General features: G+C 36.6%; 1 protein-coding gene across 7 annotated transcripts in view; it reads left to right on the top strand.

Moving 5' to 3' along the window:
- Positions 1-15,930, top strand: part of THRB (thyroid hormone receptor beta) — a 319,642-nt gene that overhangs the window by 92,048 nt on the left and 211,664 nt on the right. Inside the window, exon 1 of one of the 7 annotated variants that reach the window (XM_016124882.2) lies at positions 10,255-12,400. The exons of the other annotated variants lie outside the window; for them this stretch is intronic. The gene's annotated coding sequence lies outside the window, so the exon portion shown is untranslated. Of the gene's footprint in view, positions 1-10,254; positions 12,401-15,930 lie in introns of those variants that run through there. 7 annotated transcript variants of the gene reach the window in all.

Genomic DNA, 15,930 nt, shown 5'->3' with positions numbered 1-15,930 from the left:
AGCTGAGGGAAATTGTCTATTGGGCTATCTCAGGTCTGCCAAAAGTATTCCAGCATCTCTTGGCAAAAGCCCAGGCTGTGAGTTCTTCATGCTAAAAATGAAGAATTGGGGCCACTCGTCTTACATATATATATTCAGGGAAAAGATTGGGTAGCAGCTATGCAGCTATGCTGAGAGGCTGGATAAAAGCAGAGCAGCTGTGTTGATCTTAAGCTTGAGCTGGCTGCATAACCTTGATTTCTTTGAACCCTAGACTTGAGGATTCAGAACCATAAAACATAGAAACATGTGTTAAGCTATCTGATTTCTTGTGAGACATAAAGAGTAGAGTTGATTGCCAAGCAGTATGCAAATGGAATGTATTGCAGAAATGCTTTAATAATAAAAGGCTAATTATAGCACTTTCCCAGGTTCTGGGACTGCTGTAATGGGAAGGACGGCACATACAAGACCTAACATGTCTATCAAGGAGCCAGCGTGATGTCTACAAAAGTAAATACTCCATTATATATGGTGATATCTCAGATGCTGATCAACATAATAAGTCTAGCTGGACAGATGCTTTAGTTTAACGTAAGCAAAGCGAACATGGGAGTGTTTTAAAGCATGGGTAGATATACCTAAAGAATGTTTCACCTGGAGAGCAGGGATGAGGAGCATATCATGCCTCTTGGTATCTTCACAGTATCTTGTGATTATAAAGTTCCAACATTCTGCCTGGCACATAGTAACTGACCAATAATTTGTGAGTTCTTTCCTCTTCCCCTATAATTTTGTCATCAGTGGGATATGGCTTGAGGGAGAAGGGCTTGGGGAACTTTGAGAGCCAAGAGCACACAGGCTAAACTAAATTAGTGGGTTTGATCTACAAATGTAACCTCAAGACAATATCTAGTCCCTCCTGCCTATCAGATTTTACCTTTACACCATGCCTCTGAAGACATTTTTGCACTGTCATTGGTTACCTTTTATTCAGTGCATGCTGCAAAATAGCTGTTGATTTAACCCCATCTCTTATGGGTACTTACAGCATTCTAAGATTGTGTTTCCCTATAACAAACACTGCTGAACAGATTCCTACTTGAGTATTGCTTTTTGCTGTAGCTATTTTTATAAACACTGGCAAAAGCCTTTAATCCTCTTGCAGTTGAGTGTATCTTTTGGGTTGTTTTTGTTGTTGAAACTAACCTTTTGGCATAGAGTGGAATGAGCCAAGGAAAAGAGAATTGAGGTAGGAAGCAGTTTCTAGAACAATCCTTGGAAAAAGCCATTCCCCTGCATTACATTTTGCATTCCATTAGAGAACAACGGATTAAAAACAAAGCACAAATTTGGCTGAGAACCTGAAAGACAAGTTTCAGCATGAGCGAATTTTTAACAGCCTTAAAGAGGAGGTTAGAATGAAATTCTGACAACCTTAACTACACTTCTTTCTTAAAATATTGCTATAATAATAAAAGGTGAAATGTCAGCAGTCACATATCATTCTGTCTAACAATAGTTGGTAATTTTTCCTCTGCAGGAGCACTTGGCCTTTCGTAGTTTTGACTGTATTTTGACTTACTGCCCATGGATGGCAATGACTTGAGACATTTACCTGCACGTGGGTAGCACAGCCTCTGTTCTGCTTTGCTAAGTTCACCAGGGCTTTGCTTTTAGTGACTTCTGCCAAGCAAATGAGTCTTATGATATAGACTACTTATTACCTCTGGTTTTTAAACAACTCCAATAACCTGTGTTCATCCTTAAGCCTTAGAAACATGCTGTGGAAGAAGTCAGATGAGAGGTATAAGTGATGGAGAGGAGCAGGCTGACCAAAGAAGTAGCCTGACTTGAGTTGAGAAGCTGGAATACCAAAATCAAACTCAAATGTCCTTAGGGTTTGGCAGGTTGAAGAAATGAATGAAGGACACTGATAAGGACTATGGTCCAGTGGAGTTAAATGCAACACCTACCTTCAACTCCAGGTCTCAGCGCCATATACAAATAAATAGTAGCCCATTATTGCCATGTTTTAATGTTGACAAATAGTTCGCAATCTTTTAACTCCTGCAAAGTCCCCACAAAACAATTCTAGGTACCACACTTGGCCCATAGATCAATAGTTCTTTCTCCTGGGTTATAACATGTGCTATCATATACAATTTTATCCTCTCTTCCTTATCATTGGTTGCCACAGTTTAGACTCCCTACAAAGCCAATTCTGGGACAGAGTTTAGCCAGGAGGTGGTTCACTGAAGAGTGTTCTTTATATCAACACCTTTAATAAGAAAGAGAAGGAAGCAGCTTTGGATAGAGAGAGAAGTCAAGCTGCAATATAAGTCTCAACCAACCTTCAAGGAGTACTGAAATTGGGGTGGCCCTACAGAGTGACTCCAAATTGGAGGAGAGGGCCAGGCCTTTATATATTACATAGACCAGTCATTAGATTGATTGTTTAAGAAAGGGGTACTGAATGATGAGGCTCTCTTCAGCTAAAGGAATATCCATTGGGGCCATCAGGGCAGCAACCATCATAGTGGTGGGTAGATTTTTCTGCATCTGTGTTGCCTCTGAAAACAAGGACTAAGTCTCAGTCATCTTGGAGATGGTCTGACATCATGCTTTAGAGAGACAATCTCATATTCATTGTTTTTCCTTTTAGTCCCATCTTTTCTCTAGGCTCGTCTCCTTCCTCATTTCTTGCTGACCTATGTGCCTCCCACAGTAGCTATTGGAACAGAATCCCTGAACTTTCTGAAGAATTCCTAACCCCTTAATCCAACCTCAGAGCTGTACTGTTGAGGCCTACAATCTATATTTGGGGCATGCAAGAAATTTGGTATTTAGTTGACAATGCCGATACATAAGCAAGCAAATGCCATATGGTAGGTGCTTTCATGGGGTGGTCACAGCATTGTCTTGGAAGCCCACTTGGACTAAAACTTCTAGTTAGAGACATTTATAATAATGTTGGTGAACAACAATTCACCAAAGCAATGCTTACTGGACCAGAGAGGGTTGCATTATAAAATGTGTTAAAGAGGTAGACTCTAAAGATTTAGTGACCATTAATGCATGTGAAGGATGGGGAAATGAGGGCCCTAACATGATGTCCAAGTTGCAGACTTACATGACTGTAAATTGGGAGGATATGAATGAATGCATGAATGAATGAATGAGGAAAAAAGGCAAAGCCCTAGGTGTACACTACTGAAAATTAAGATGCAATTTAGTGCTCAGTAACCATTTATAGAATTTATGCCTTCCTGTTGTTAAGTAAGGAAGACTGTCATTAATAAATCTCATATATGTCATATTTTAATAATGATTAGAACTATGGAAAGTGTCCTATGGAAGGACATAGAAAAGTAAAGCATAATTCTCATTGATGAGATAGGAAAATCTTCTTAAAGTAGAAAGTGATGATGATGATGATGATGATGACGATGATAGTGATGATATCAATGGAAATAATAGTTAATATGGATGCTTGTTAAGTACTGTGTTAAGCACTTTCTGTGCTTTCACTCATTTACTCCTTTCTACAATCCTGTGATATAGACACTGTTATCATCCTCTTCATATGGAGATGAGGAAACTGAGGCTCTCAGGAACATTAAGCAATTTGCTCAAGATTTGATGACAAGAAAGTGGTGGCCCTGGGATTCAAACCAGGTTGTCCGAAGCCAAAGTCTGATGCCTTCTTACAAGACTGTACTATCTCCAACTTGAATTGACCAAGAAATAAATATGGATGAGGGATGTATTCAAACTGTAGGGAACCATTTTTAAAAGATGTTTGAGTTTGCGAGAAAATGCAGAAGCTATAACTAAATATAAAGTATAGAAGTGGGAGCACGATTTGAAGGGTAAGTTTCAAAAATTAGATCATAGTCTCCTTGTAGATGGGTTTAAATACCAAGCTGAGGAGTTAAGGTTTTATGCCATGTGACATAAGGAGACAAAAAAAGTTGCAAGCAAGGAGGTGGTAAGATCAGCATTTTGGAACAATAACTCTGACTGCGAAGAGTGGATCAATAAATGAAGACAATGGAGTTGGGTAGATATAGAGGAGGAAGTCCCTGAATATTGGCAAGGCACTTTGAAAGCAGGACGGGACAAGAAGGTAGAAGGAAATGGAAGGAAGAGACTTACTAGAGGTGGGAAAGAAAGGATTTGGTCTCTGCATTGGCTCAGGTTTTGAGTTTGCGATATTGGGAACGCAGGATGAAGATACAGTTGGGGTGCAAAGAGAATATGAGCTGCTTCAGGTTGTGAAAATGGAGGTTCGGGGCCTCAGGAGAGAGGCTTTGTCTAGAAAACTGAGGAAACTCCACCTTGGAGATTTGATGATCACTGGCGTTTGGATGGAGTGGGTTAAAGTCATTGAGGAAAAGGCATCTAAACTGAGTATTCTGAAGGTACAAATTTAAACAGAAGGCAAAGGAAGGTGATGTTTAAAAAGTCATATTGTACATTATTATTATTTAGGAAATGAACTGCGAATGGGGCCGCAGGCTGTGAAAATATTATGTGGACTTTTAGTTTTAAGGTAAGAATTAATATTTAAGATAATATTTAAAGAGAAACACATGATGATTAACATATGATGATATATCTCAGAATTTTCTAGATCTCAGTAGGCCATTGCCACATGGGAACAGTGACTTTCCATGGATGGTGATGAACTCAGATGTTTCTAATTGTCTCAGTCATTTGTGGCTACTTGGTACATACATTTTTCTATTAAACCATCATATAATGCTATTTAGTTCTGATTTGTTTAGAGAAAGTATAGGTTATTACTTTAATCTAATGACAATATAATTGCAGTATCCATTTTTACAATATATAGTTTAAAATCCCAAGGATTTAAAAGCAGATTATGTTGGATATAAAAAGAGGGAGCATTTGAATGTGACAATACACCCAGCCCCTCCCTACTCCTCGAGTCCATAGAAATGCTATGTGTGTTTGTATATTTGTGTGTGTAAATTGCAGTGTGTTTAATTTTTCCTGAGAATTATTTAATAATTTAATAATAATACTCCCTTATTAAATGGCAATGTCAAAGCCAAGATTGGAAAATTCTGTTATAGAAATTTTCAACATTGTTCATCCTCACAAGTACCAAGCTGGTAGCCAGTTTTCTTTTTTTGATTATTAATTAAATTTTATCATTTCAAATTACATTCTCTCCAGCAGTTATTAATCAAGCCCCAACTTTAGGACATCTGAAAAACATCGTTTATAATAGAATTCTTGTTATGCCATAAAATTCTTATTAGACCTTAGAAATGACAATCAGGTAGTAACATTTTGTTGTTGTTGTTAAAGATTTCTCTTCCCAATGATGAGTCCCCTAGTATCCTAGAAAACAGTTGTATCTTTACTTAAATTTTACTTTAATTGAGGTATTACATTCATGCAATGTGCAAATCATAAATGTACGATTCAATGAATTTTTACATAAGTATATACCAGTGGAGCCACCAGCCAGATCAAGTTATAGAACATTTCCAGCTCCCAGAGGGCTCCCTCCTTCGTGCCTCCTGACCGTCAGTACCACTCCCCAATAGTAACCTCTACTCTGACTGCCATGACAATCTTGTTTTCTGCGAGAATCTTGTTTTCTACGCATAGTTCCTTTCTATGTAAAAACTATGATAATGTGACTGAATTTCCTGCAGGAATTTTCTAGCACCTTTAATGAGAAAAAAAAAAAAAGTGTGTTTGCATGAGTATACAACACCCATAAGAATGCCTGTGAGAAGATCCGTTTACTCTACGCTTGAAATAGAACTGAATTGAGTTGGCAAGAAAAGAGAATTGTGTTAATATGTAGGTTTCTCAGAGTTACAATTATAGCCCTAGTGACAAGATATTAAGAAACTATTTAATTACCTTTGTAGGCTGACAAAGAAAGTTTTAAAATATACTTGCTCTCATGTCATCGACAAGAAAGTAATAGTTTGTTGTGATGAATTATTTTTAATTATTCAATACACTTAGTAAAAATGTAAACAAATGAAAATATTTAAAATAAAATATGTATCTTTTTACTTTCTCTCCCGTCTCTTCCCTTAGCTTCATTCCCTAGGCAATAACCATAGTTAATTTTTCTGCTAGATATTTTTAATGCAGCTACACGATGCATAGATGGTTGGATGCATGGATGGATGGATGAATGGATGGGTAGGGTGGGTGGGGATGTGGGTGAATGGATGGTTAGAAGAATGGATGGATGAACAGACAGATGGATGGGCAGACAGACAGATTAACATACATATTTATTATTTATCTAATTTCTGAGTGGTCATCTTGGAATTTAATGATGATCAAAAATTGATATATTGCCAACTTTCCTAGAGATTATAGTCTAGCAGAGGGAAAAAGATACTAATCATACACAGGTAAATGTATCATTTTAAATTAGATGTAACAAAAAAAAGAACACGTGAGTTTCTTTGAGGAAATGGCAGTTGTGCTGAAAGGAAGAAAGGAAAACTGAGTTGGATTAGAGGGGAATGTTCTAGGTAAAGTTGAGAGTGTATGCAAAGACTATGTGGCAAGAGGACCGTAGCTAGCCCAAGGAACCGAAGATGCTTAGAGTGGCTAGACTGTAAAGTGAGTAAAAGTGAAGAGACATGCCTACTCAGAATCCAGTTATGAAGCTATTGCAGAAGTATAGGGATAGAATGAAGGTAACTAGGACTGGCATATGGTTGAAAAATGGAGGCATTTCATGGTCTTTGGAAAATAGCATTCACATGATTTAGTAATGGATTGAATGTATATAGTAAGGAAGAAAGAAACAGATACTCTGTTTCTCTGTGCTTGTTTCTTTACATATATGGACTTATCCTATACTCATTGTTCTAATCCTGCATTTGTCTCTTAATAATATGTTTTTGAGACCTCCTTTCCAATAATGTCTTTTTAATAAGCTCACTTTATTTCTTCATACAAATGTGTCATAATTCCTTTTACCAGTACCCCATTGATGGACATATAGAAAGTTCTTCTGTTTTTGTTTGGTTTTATTTTTAAATTTGGAGGGGTGGTATTTTGAACAACAGTATGATTTAAAATAATATACTTATTCTGTAGATTTGCATTTGCAGATGTACACATGTGGTGTAATAAATTCCCACTAGTGTAATTGCTGGGTTAAAAAAATTTATATGGTACACCTAATATTTGACATTTTCAAATTGCCCTTAAATAAGGTGATAGCATTTTACCCCAATACCAGTAATCTGTGAGATTGCTCGGTTTCCCATTCCATCAACAACTTTAACAAAGTTTTCAACTTTTGCCAATCTGATAGGTACTAAATCTTTTTGAGATTTGTCTTTTTAAAAATGAGTTTGTGTGTGCACACATGCACATGTGTGTATGTTTACTGGCCATTAGTATGCGCTTGTGGGTAATAGTCATCAATGCCTAATGACCTTTTCCTTAAATTATGAATGATTTTTGTTTATTATCAAGATATTAATAGTAAAGACAAAGGATATTATTAATAATAAGACAAAGGATAGTATTCTATTATTAAGATATTAATAGAGACAAAGGATATTATTAATAATAGAAGACAAAAGAGTATTCTTTTGTCTAATAGAAGGATAAAAATATACAATTATCACCATCGATATAAAAAATGCATTGAATGAAATTTGCCAACCTTTATTTCTCCCTAATTTATTCGTCAGCTCTCTGGAAGTGGTATTCTGGTCTTAGTTTTGTAACCTGAGCTCTACTGTCAGGATGACAAAGTATTTGTTATTTTTCTGTTTCTTGAGACATTTTTTTCTAGAATATGTTTTTTATCAGTCTTTGTTTGATAGATTTCTCTCTCTCAGCCATAAAAAAGAAGGAAATCCTGCCATTTGTAATGACATGGGTGAAACTTGAGGGTATTATTCCAAGTGAAATAAGTTAGACAAATACTGTGTGATCTTATTTATGTGTGGAATCTTAAAAAATAAATAAATAAATAACCGAACTCATTGAAACAGAAAGTATATTAGTGGTTGCCATGTGTAGGGGTTGTAGGAAATGATGAAGATGGTTGAAGGGTACAAACTTCCAGTTATAAGATGAATAAGTTCTGAAGATCTAATGTGCAGCATAGTGACTATAGTTACCAATAACTACTGTATTGCATACTTGAAAGTTACTAAGGAGGTAGTTCTCAAAATTTATCACCACACCCAATAAAAGGCAACTATGTGAAGTGATACATGTGTTAACTAAGCTTATTGTGGTCATTGTTTCATGATTTATATATTTATGAAATCATGTTGAGCATCTTAAACTTATACAATGTTATATGTCAATTATATCTCAACAAAGCTAGAAAAATAGCAAAAAGAAAAGGTGTTTCATGAGCTGTAAAATTCTTGAAAGGTATAAATTATTATTACCATCATTTGTCTAGATGGGACACATAAAACAAAAGTAAAGAATAAGATGATATTTTGAGCACTAAAATGCCTGCATAGGAAGGTATGATTAAGAATTTAGGTCTGGTATGTGAAGCGAAATGGACTTGAAAGGAATAGGTATTCTGTGATGGAGAGTAGTAGAGAGGGCACAAATAAAAAATGGTAGAGGAGTATACCTTGTATTTTTAGAGACCACTTATTTATCACAATTTTATTAAAACAGCAGTGTTATGGAAAAGAATAGGAAACACACTGAGAGAATCAGGGAGAGGTTAAATTATAAAGACCCGACTGAGGAATCTGGAAGCTATTCTGAATACAGTAGGAAGCTTGGGTTTGATTTTTAAAAAGCCTTAGCAAGAAGCTCATATTTTGTGGTTAGGGATGGTTATGTGGCAGCAGTATGCAGGAAAAATGAAGATGAGGAGTAAGTGAATGAGGGGGGCTTCATAAGTAGGTGAACATATTAGGCGTGCCCGAGACAATCAAGGTTAGACTTGTTGTACCAGGGTAATTACTAATAGTGGCTCCTTTCCCTCTTAATGCTGATTTTGATGAAATGTTGGTGATAGTCATAAGGACCTTGACTAGGGTAGAAGCAATGGACAGGTAGGAGAAGGGGCCAATGCCGGGATATCAAAAAGGAAGAATTGATAGGATTTGATGCATTAGGGTAGGAGGGACAAATGAAAGGGGGAGAGTAAAAGGTGGGTCCAAGTTTTCTGCAAGAGAAACTGAGATAATGGTGATGACAGTGATTTTTAAAAAGAGGCATGAGAGTGACTAGAAACAAGTATTACTTTTTGTGGACTATTGAGTTGCAGGAGTCAATGAGGATCCAAATTCATTTGCCACTCATAGAGTTGTATGATGAGGCTTAGGAGTTATACTTCTCATTTACAAAACATTCATTAACTGTGCTCAGAATCATGCGGATGAGTGAAAATGTCAAGTCTATTCGCTGAGTCATCTTTCTGAATTATAGAGACTTGTCACACAATCCTCAGGCCGAACAAGAATCACCGGATAGTACTTTTCATCCCCAAAAGGGATAAAGTAGCTCAGACAAAACAAATAATAATCGAACACCCAAATACATTCTATTATAGCTCAAAAACCTTTCCACTTCAAGGATCCTGAGTCAAGCGTTTCTCTTGGCTTTAGACATGGATTTATTTTCATGTCGTAAAACATTCTCAAGATTTTTGTAACCTTGGCGCTCCCTCTCAATACCTGACAAATAGCAGTTGACCTTTCTTATCTCTTGTGACTTTCTGTGACTTAATTGGGAAACTTTGCTTGCTATGTTGTGAGAAATATAAATCACAAAATACTATGTACAGTTACAACATTTAGTGCACAATTATGAAAATTTCGTGCATATGAGAATGTAGAAATGAACACATAAATGCATATAGAAATGTATACGTACACACACACACACACACACACACACACACACACACACACATATGCATCCAAGGCAGTGTAGTGCTTCAACACACTTTGGAATTACACAGGGATGTGTGACTTTCGGCTATAAAGTAGAAATAATACTTGCCTCATAGAGTTGTTACAAGGGTTAAATGAAATGATGATTATAAAATGCTTTCAAATAATTCTGGCATCGATAACAAACAAACAAAAAAGACTGAAAAATATATACCAAATCTTTAAAATAGTTATACTTGGATTGTAAAATTTGAAAAAATGTTGTTTACTTTATTCTTTTCTTTTTCCCTAGATTTTCTCTGTTACCCTTATAAAAAGACAAATGAAAATAAAGTTGACGTAGTAAAATTTTTATTAATAAAATGAATTTCCTACAATAGTTATTATCAGTAGGGAAAAAAATTATACATGTTTATTAATGAGTTTTTTAGCTCAGAATTCTCAGTTCTTAGCACCTCCCTTTTTAAACAGGAAAGGCTTAATGGCCCATTATCCTAGGACTGTTGTCAAAGCCTTGAAGAACTGATAAGCCATCAGGTCAAAAAACAGATACTCAGTATTTTTATAGATCACCTGGCTTTGTCTTCATTCATATTTTCATCTTTCACTTCTAAGAAGTGGCCTTTCCCAGATCGCAAGCCCAAAAGATGAGTGGTATTGTCTCTTTTCAAATACAATTGGAATTTTTTACTAACATATTTTCATTAAACCAAATCAAGAGCTACCTTTAGATCTAAAGCAATTTCTTATTCACTATGAGATTTATAGATGATCCTAACACATGAATGGATGGCAAACAAATATAATTATACTACATTTATCCAAATATTTGCACAATCTCTACTCCTTTAACATCAGTCCTAAATAACTGTGTGTAATATTACAAACAGTTTTATATATTACGAAGCAGAGGAGGTATTAGGGAATTTGTTCAAAATCTTCAAGAGACAGTAGAGCTGAAGGAAAATAGTAATCCCTTGTTCGATTCAGTCTGTCCCTCATTTATTTTGAGTTTCTTTTAAGCCCGGGTTACTGGGTGATAGAATTGATTTAATTTGACCTTGTAAACAAGAGGAGAAAAATTGTTCTAAGCATCAGTAAATTGGGGCATTGGGAGACCATATGAGCTGCTTCTTCAAGCTTGGTCACTAAATTCCTCCCTCTCTCATCTTACACCCTTCCTTTGTTGGCTCGAACAAGTCACTTTTATAAATTAGCATTAACCTGTTATCTAGTTGACTTTGGAAAGTCACTTATTTCATAGACTCATGAAATTTTGTAGCTAGAAAGAGCCCTAGACGATGTCCTTTCTCAGTTTACAAGGAATGGGAGGGAGGAAGGTAAGAGATTTGCGCAAGAGATAATACAGCTCTTTAGCAAGGAGCCAGGACTATCCATTTTCAGCTATCAAATGTTGATTCTCACACTGGGAGGTTACATTCTGAGTTACAGTCTGCAGTCTAGCATGCTACCCTGAGCATCTAAGGCCCTGTCAAAACTGCTATTTCCTAATAATCTAGAACTAGGACACTTCTGAATCCCACCTTGCCAGGTTTGCAAAGTCCTTTTGACATAACTAAATCCTAAGGCACAAATGATGTCATCGTGACTGCCTCTCTACTTCCTCATCTCTTGAACAAGCCCACTTCATCTAACAGGTGTGAAACCATTAGCATTTCTACTTTCAAATCACACTAGTTTGAATGACCATATTTTTAGGGGACATGCACCAAAGAGAATTGTCATTGGCTCACCTTGGGTCATGTACCTATCTCTGGGATCAAGAGGTAGGAAGGACATTCTATTTCTCCTGCTCATTTAGCTACTAGTGAGAATGGAGTTTCCGTAGGAAGGAAAGATTCTCTTGCTATAAGTTTGTGTTTCTAGAAGCAGGACTAAGACATATCGGGCAGGCAGTAATAACAATCTATTTCAACCAGATTACATGTGTAGTAATTTTTTTTTTTGAAGGTGGACACTGTGGCTGTGACACTATTAAAACTTTGCATATCCTTGTCTTCCTTTAGAAAGGAACGGATTTTGATCTAGCAGGCATTTCATTTTTTGGCAGATGAGCTAGTCGAGACTTGGCTTTAGGCTTTGTTAGGATAAATCTAGAGTGATCTAGGACTACAGTGAGCCTTCTAAGGCTCTGTCTTTTGAGGATCTCAACTGAATCTTGGGAATGTTCAGCAAAGTCTCTTTTCCCTGGCTGGTTAGAACTCCAACATCTCCTGGCAGCATGCAACCTTCAGAAATTCTTTTCTGCTCACAGAATAACTGCCTTGGCTGGGCCTTGTGTGTGCCGTGCTTAATGTTTAGCTAAAGACTCAGGGGAACCCTTTTGCATATTCCTGGAGTTCTTTCTTTATGCAGCTCCTTCTTCAATACCCTGCTGCACGAATTCCTGCCATAACTGCCCCCTGGATCTCAGCTTCCTCCACCCAGCTGCTCCCTGTTTGGACTCTACTTCCCCGAGCTGCATTTTTAAAAGTGCCCCTAGGCAGAAAGTCAAGGTAAATGGGGAGCTTATCTCTTGTGTTTCCCTCCTCTCAAGGATCACAGTTACGTACTACTGTCTGTTGTCTAATGGCTGAAACTGTTGCTTCAAACTTTTGTCCAGGTTTATAGTTGCTTGTGTCCATTTATCATTAGAGCCAGTTGTAAAACCTTTTTTGTGATACTGCAACTGAAGCACAATTATATTTTATCACTCACCAAGCTCTATATGCAGGCCTACTTCACTTCATGTTCACAGAAAATTTCCTGAAACTACCGAGGACAAATCTAAACCTCTTTAAATGAGTTGTGGGAGCTAGAAACTTACTTTGGGATGAACCCTTTGTGAAAACTAATAATCCTTTTCTAATTTATCTATATCTCTGTAAATTCTAATCATTTATCTCCTGATTTTCTTTTAAATGAGGATATGGTCATATGTTGAAACAGTTTTGGCATAAGGGGAAGAGTGACTTGAATTCAGAAAAGATCTGGATTCAAATCTCAGCAGACCATGAATCCCTTGGCTTGAGATTGTCTATAAAGTGAGGTAAAAATGCCAGCTTTTCAGGGTTGTTGTGATGATGTTGAGAATATTTTCCAGACTCTTGTTATTTTCCAACAGTAGTACTATAAAAGAGTAGGCAAATTTAGAATTAGGTGACATTTCAGCATATTGCTTGAAGAAGCTTTTTTCTTTTCTTTTTTCTTTTCTTTTTTTCGTATAGGTAAATATAAAAATGAAATGTTTAAATATGAAATTTTTCAATATGACAAAGCAACCAAATCTAAAATTATTATCAAAAAGAAAGACAGTGTATCCCACTTTAAAATATGTCTGTTAGCACTTGGCTTTGCCTTATTGAACTTTGCATTTCTTTTCTTTCATTGTATTAATCCCTGACTCATAAAATCTGAGCCTTTATAAAAGAAAAGTAAAGCAGGGGGAGAAATGTGGGCCAAAGAATCTGTGTATTTGAGTTTTGTATCTGTACTATTTAACAGTTTCATGATACAAGTTTATAACTTGTTGAGAACAATATGCTATTTTAAGCACATGAGCTTTGCTAAAGATTAACTTTTTATATACCTGGTAAGTATGGTAAAATTTAAGCTTTGAGGGTGAGAGAGAGAGAGAGAGAAATATTTTCCGTTCCTGCTTGTGTTCTGGATTTTTAGTTAAGAGACTAACACCTATCCTCAGTGTGTTGCATACGTTTGGAACCAACATGATTCGAACATATCACCTTAGTGCATATACTCTTAGAAAAAAGTGAAATAGGAAGACTTTGGCAAACTAGAACTTAATTTTAGCTTCATTTTACATTTCATTCCTATTTATGTTCAGTTCAGATCCTCATAAAACCTAGAAAAATGTAAAATATTTAAGAATCCTCATCCTAATATATATAGCATTCTAATCTAGATTCCATAAGTGCTTTAATTACAGTCATTTTATGGGACTGAAAAGTTTTATGATTATTTAATTTTTTTTAATAGTAGTATTAGTCTTAAAGACTTTTTAATCTGGAAAAAAAGTTATACAATATTTTATTAGTCTTAAAAGGGACATTATAAATATGCACACATGTAACAACATATGTTTAAATACTTAACATATATACATACATATACTTAAATACTTTAAAGCAGGGGTCCCCAACCCCTAGGCCATTAGGAACAAGGCCACACAGTAGGAGCTGAGTGGCAGGCTAGGGAGCCAAGCTTCATCTGTATTTGCAGCAGCTCCCCAGCGCTAGCATCACTGCCTCAGCTCCACCTCAGATCATCAGGCATTAGATTCTCCTAGGAGCATCAGTCCTTTGTGCCAAAAAAGTTGGAGACTACTGCTTTAAAGCATAACAGAAACAAACAATATATATGTATTCTCTTCTTATGTACCTTTTCATTATAGCTTCAGGATGAATATTTGTTTTAAGAGATGTGTTTCAATATAGATCTGTCTTTACCTATTAGCTTATAATATTGTCTCAAAAATATTTAGTATTTAATTTTTGTTCTGACTAGACTCTGAGTTAATACAGTGCAGTGCAAATTAAATCTATGCTATTTGGGTACATCCCCTGCATCTCTTTTTTCTATTTAAAATAGTTGAATTCCTTTGGCTAATTCAGAAGACATTTTGCTTTGTTTCTTTGGTTTCCCATCTGAAATGCATGATAAGGTGACTGCATGTTTGTAGGTCTGAAAACCTGCTGTTTGATTATTGTTATTCCCAGCTGCCTTGTCTGTGTTGATAGAGGACTTGTCAGAGGTCTGGGTGGCCTACGCTAGAATCCCTGCAGCAAGTGTGGGAAGAGCAGATACCTTTATGCATTTATTCAGGCAGCCAGGAGTCATGGCTGGCCTCCAAGGTGTCAGCTGAGGACCTACAGTGCCTGGGCTGTTTGGAAGGTCATGTGCTTGAAAAATCACCAGGGAGGTTGCTATACATGGCATCTACTTGCTTTTAGAATGGATCAGACTTGGGCTAAAGGACCTGTGTTGAGTTCAGGTTACATACACCTTCATTCTTTTCAGTGTCTTTCCACATATATTTTCTTGCCAGATTCTGGGAGAAGAGAAGCCAAGAGGCTCCCTATTTTTTTATGAGAGCCAATAGCTAATAATACCAAGGAGCCGTGTTTGAAAATTAACAGTCTAGACTTTGATCTTTGCTGGGTTTTTTTCTAACTTTTTTGAGACATATAATCCTTTCTTTAAGAAATATTGATCTGACACCCGATACATAAAACAGGGGAGTGCTTTAATTCGCATTTGGATGCCAGGGTCCAAAGTCTTTCCCTTATAGGCCTTATCTCCTTCTATGTCCCCGAGGAGGCCCCTGGGCTCCTTGAGGCTCCAGGGAGATTATTTACACCTGAAAATCAGCAAATACTATAAATTGAGGCTTTTTTTTTTTTTTGGAGCTGTTTTACTAGCACACCATGGAGAAGTGATTGAATTATAGACCTAATGCTCCTACTAAATATTTTAAGCCTTAACTTGCTCATCTATTGAATATGAAAAACAATGCCTGCTCTGTCTCTCCCAGATTTGTTGAGGAAGTCCAAATGTATGAGAAAGAGCTTTGAAACAGAAGCAGATGCCAATGGAAGTACTATCCATTGGAAGTAAAATGAAACACTATCATTTCCAGTGTTTATTGGGAGGACAGAGAAAGGACATGAAGAACATGAACTGAACCTAGGTTTTCCTTCAATAAATAGATAGAATGAGTGTCACTTATATCAGATCTTGTAGACACAAAAGCTACATATGTTTTTAAAGGATCATAAATATTAAACATAGGTTGAACTACCTGGAAATGAGTTAAAAGCCGTTGTTTAAAATGGAACTATGAGCTAACAGAAGACAAATGCCCGAATACACCCAAAAGTTAGGACCACGGGCACTGAAGAGGTCCTGTTGGGCACGAGCTTCTAAAGTGCTCTGATTCCAGCCCTGAGGATGCGTCTGCTGATATTTCTGTGACAACACACAGGTGAGGAGCTGGGAATTACTTTCTCCTTAAGGAAGGTGCAAG

The sequence above is a fragment of the Rousettus aegyptiacus genome, unplaced genomic scaffold (genome assembly GCF_014176215.1).
Source record: "Rousettus aegyptiacus isolate mRouAeg1 unplaced genomic scaffold, mRouAeg1.p scaffold_m13_p_4, whole genome shotgun sequence".
NCBI classification, from domain to species: Eukaryota; Metazoa; Chordata; class Mammalia; order Chiroptera; family Pteropodidae; genus Rousettus; species Rousettus aegyptiacus.
This window is presented reverse-complemented; position numbering and strand designations above follow the sequence as displayed.